Raw genomic sequence first — 5032 nt, 5'->3', positions numbered from 1 at the left:
CTTGCTTGACTTTTAGTTACTGTGGCTAGGGGTTCTTTCGTTTTGTTACTTTTCTCAGAGAACCAACTTGTGGTGGGTTGATTTCTTTGTATTGTTTTCTTCCTTTCTCGTTTATTGACTTCAGGTCTGAGTTTGATTATTTCTGGCCATGCACTCCTCATGGGTGTGTTTACCTCTTTTTGTTCTAGAGCTTTCAGGTGTGTTGTTAAATTACGAGTGTGAGATTCCATTTGTTTCTTTATGAAGGCATTTACTGCTATGAACTGTTTTCTTAGCAGTGTTCTCTTTGTGTCCCATAAGTTTTGATAGGTTCTTTATTCATATTCAGTGAATTGAAAGTATTTAATTTTTTCTTTATTTCTTCCTTGACCCAATGACAATTGAATAGAAAGTTCTTCAAATTCCATTGGTTTATATACTTTTTGTTGTTATTGTTGTTAAATTCCATCTTTAATCCATGGAAGTCTAATATGGTATGTGTAGTTATTTCAAATTTCTTGTATTTGTTGAGACTTACTCTGAGACTGACTATATCGTTAATTTTGTAGAAGTTTCTGAAAGGTGATATGAAGAAGCTATATTCTTTTGGTTTTTGGTGAAATGATTTATAGATATGTTAGGTCCATTTGAATGGTAAAATCTCTAAATAATTTCACTTTTTAATTTCTGACTGGATGATCTGTCTGTTGGAGAGAATGAGTTGTTTAAGTCTCCATTATTAATGTGTGTGATTCATTTTGAGATTTGAGCATTATGAATGTTTCTTTGACAAAAGGGTGTGCACTTCCATTTGGAGCATAGCTATGGTGGATTTTTCCTTTGATATGTATCCAGTGTCCTTCTCCATCTGGGTTTCTCCATTATTGGTGGTTGAAAGTTTTACTTGGTATAGTAGTCTGAAGTAACATTCATGATCTCTTAGAGTATTCTGTTGGTGACACTTGCATTTATAGTTCCTGTTTGCTTACCTAAATTTTCCCTTTCTAAATTTCCATTTCTAAATTTTCCATTTTCCATTTTGTGTTTTATTTATTGCTTCTGGTTCTATTTTCAGGTCTTGAACAATTTTATTCATTTCCTTCACCTGTTTGATTGTACTAGGACCCAATTAAGTAGTCAAATCAATCCTAGGCATAGCAGCATCCCTTGCTACCTGCCCTTCTGTTCTGGGTTCCTGAGTCTCTGTCTCTGTCTCTGTCTCTCTCTGTCTCTCTCTGTCTCTCTCTGTCTCTGTCTCTCTCTCTCTCTCTCTCTCTCTCTCTCTCTCTCTCTCTCTCACACACACACACACACACACACACACAGACACACAGACACAGACACACACACACACACACATCGTCTTTATATTTTTATATCTTCATATGCCTAAAATAGCCCAATGATTGGACCACTTCCTAATCTCCATGTGGCTGATTTACTTCCCTCTGATATTCCTGTTATTACTTACTAAATATTGTATACCATGTTTGTTGTCCTGGATCCAGCTGGTGGGTTCTTCTGGTCCATGAGCCCCCAGCTCCTACCTGGAGGCTATGCTCTCTGTCCTGAACCTTCTCAGGCATGGATCTTTCCTCTCTTCCAGGTATGGATCATCTTCTTCTCCATTCAGTTTCTCACTCAGGAATACTAAATGTTTCATGTCTGTCTGCCCTGCTTTGCCCAGCCATTGGGCACTAGCAACTTTATTTTCCAATCTGAACCAACTGGGGACCTTCAGTGTCTTACATGTGGACAATATGTGAATTCTTGTGCAAACAATTTTAGAGAGGATCCAAATTAACATAATACAAGCAGCCATATATTATTCTGTATTTCTTTATAGGATGTATTCATTTCCGCCTTAAAGGCCTCTATTGTCTTCCTAAGATTTAATTCATGGTCACTTGTTTGTATTTCAGCTGTGTTGACATATCCTGGGCTTGCTGTAGTAAAATAGCAGAGGTCTCATGGTGCCATTCTTTCCTGGTTGTTGTTGATTGCGTTCACAAGCTGATCTCAAGGGTTTCTGACTTATAATGTGTTTATGTGGTGATTTCTGAATTTTCTTTTTTAGATGGGTGTTTTAGGATGTTTTTAACTTTGTTTCTGTTTCCTTTCTGATCCTCTGGCCTGAGTAGCCTGAGGTTCCAGTGACCAGCAAGTCTTCAGGTTGAATAGGACTTCTTTTCTACCCTCTGTAACCTCTATGATTTTCTGTACTAATGCTGTCTCTGGCACCCCTTGCACCTGCATGGCCTCTAGGAAAGCAGAGGGCTTCCACAGAAATGGGTGTCAGTTATCAGTACCCAGGGGATAGTGTGTGCATTTTACAGTTGTTGAGAATGCTTTAAGGTCGTCATAGGGAGGAGTCTTACCTAATGTCCTTAGTGTTGGTGTGGAGTCTGTGAAAGAAGGCAGAGTTTCACATTAACTCTTAAAAAGGAACTTCAATTAATTAATAATGAGTGCTTCCTCATAGTTTCAGGAATTTCCTCCTTTATAGTCATTGCAGGAAGCATGGTGGTGTGCAGGAAGATATGGTGCTGGAAAGGTAGCTCAGAGTTATTGGCCAGAATTAAGTTTCTGAGATCTCAAAGCCTACAACTTAATGACACAATTCATTCAGAAAAAAATTGTAATTATTTATTATTTAAAAGTGTCTATACAGAAAACGAAACTACCATCAGTAAAGAAACATGTTGTAGATAGCTCTGGGGCTATTTGTAATTTGATGCTAATTCCTTCTCCTCAGGTGATTTCCTGTAAACCTTCTTCCTACCTTAATTTGTTTGTTTGTTTTTTTTTCTTTTTTTTTAATTTTTAATATTTTTTATTACGTATTTTCCTCAATTACATTTCCAATGCTATCCCAAAAGTCCCCCATACCCCCCCTTCCCTACCCACCCATTCCCATTCTTTTGGCCCTGGCATTCCCCTGTATTGGGGCATATAAAGTTTGCAAGTCCAATGGGCCTCTCTTTCCAGTGATGGCCGACTAGGCCATCTTTCTATACATATGCAGCTAGAGTCAAGAGCTCTGGGGTAAAATAAAGGTTAGAGGCAGTGATTGGGCAGATTAAGGAAAGGTGGAGCTGAAAGTTGTGAAAGAGAAGAAGGAAGAGTGGGAGAGAGTACGAGGAGCAAGTGGCCTGGAAAAACTGCAAGATACAAGGGGTCTCATAGATAGGAAAGATGGTAGTGCAGTGTTAGATCTGCCCAATCTAGGCACATATTAATCATATTGAGTTGTATTTTCATTGCCTGGGCATATTTGGTATGGAGATTTATTGCAACAGAAACAGACCAAAAAAATTGTAAAAATAGTCTCAAATATATATCAAATAGGTGATTAATATATAGAAAAATAATGAATAATAATCTACAAAAATTAAATGCTTTACACACACAAATATCCTGTAGGTAGAAAAAACAACCTGAATAGATTCTTTTAGGAAGAGGAAATGAAAGAAATATATTTTCAAAAAAACAAAGACATAAATAAAAAAACAAAAACAAAAAGACTACTCAATGCCCATAGGAAATTTTAATTTAAAACTGCTTTGACATTCCACTTCATGCCACATAATGAGTAACATCAATAAAATAAATGATTACAAATGATGGCAATGATATTAGAAACCCATATTCACTGATGGTGGAAATGTAAGTCATTGCAATCCTTGCGAAGATCAATATAAATTTTAATATGAATTAGTAATATTGAACAAGTTTTTATTTTATACTAGGATACTAACTTCAGCTTCACACAATTTTTTAAGTTTTGTTTCCTGAAAAAATTAAATCTATGTTTTAGAATTATTATTATAACTATCAAGTGTTGTACAAATTTAGTGAAGTTAATTTATATAACCAAGCATTTTATTCAAGAAATTAAAATATATAAATTTTACTCTCCCTTTCAAAAAAACGAAAAAGTCTTTGAAAAATCTATGTAACAATACAACCAACAATAAATGACATTAATTCTGAATAGAAAAAAGAGACCAATATATATATAATCAATAACACAAAGTCAAAAATTCTATTTATTTATAAAAGAAGTATACTTTTCTAATAAACTACATTTATAAAATATTTTTAAGCACTAAATATACTTTTTAGCAATATTATTCTGAAGACAGAATTTAAAAATTTAGAATTCTATAAAATCTTAAACTAGGTATGATTCATTGGATATTTTGAAAACTGTTTAAGCAATACAAATTTATAATTATAAAATTTTCTATAGGTATTTTTATGAGTATATTCAATATCACATAAGTTTTGGAAGGCTGTCAGCTAATCTACATTAATTTTACTGGAAATCAAAGTATATTATATGAAATGGGCTACCACATAGGATAGAATTGAAAAATTCATAAAAGATTGAACAGTGACCAGTCTAGTATAAATTAACATATTAATTCCTGAATAGTAAACTATTAAAAAGAAGCATTATTATTAGCTAAGATCCTACCTATTCCATGGCTATTAAGTTCTTGTCATAACAATTTGAAGCTTTAATCACACAACTTTCAATGTGGAAGTATAAAAGTACCAGAGAATCAGATAATTAAAGAATGTTTACAAATTATTGAATATTGTTTAAGCTTCAGATTTCATACAAATTTAAATTTCTATCAAAATCATTATAGAGATTTTAAATTCAATTCTTAAATTTTCTTTCAGAGAACATATTGCTAAATTTCTGAAGGATGCTGCTTGCAATGCAATATTCAAAGGACCTCATTCTGTTTCAAATATGCAGGGTTTTTTTTTTTCCTGTTTACTAAAATGGAAAGTGTTTTTCTTGATTCATCCTTAAGGAATTTGAGTGCTATATAGCATAAATCTATGGGTGCAGTGTGTGTGTGTGTGTGTGTGTGTGTGTGTGTGTGTGTGTGTATCTGTCTGTGTAGGTATGTGTGTTTACACAATCAAGCTTTTAATGTTTGTGTCATCTTGAAATTTATGTGTTAAAAGACTTTACCTCCAATTTAATAGAAATTCAGTATGGAGCCTTGCAAAGGTAAGTCATTCCACATTGAAT

This window comes from Mus caroli, chromosome 15 (genome assembly GCF_900094665.2).
Source record: "Mus caroli chromosome 15, CAROLI_EIJ_v1.1, whole genome shotgun sequence".
Classification (NCBI taxonomy): domain Eukaryota; kingdom Metazoa; phylum Chordata; class Mammalia; order Rodentia; family Muridae; genus Mus; species Mus caroli.
This window is presented reverse-complemented; position numbering follows the sequence as displayed.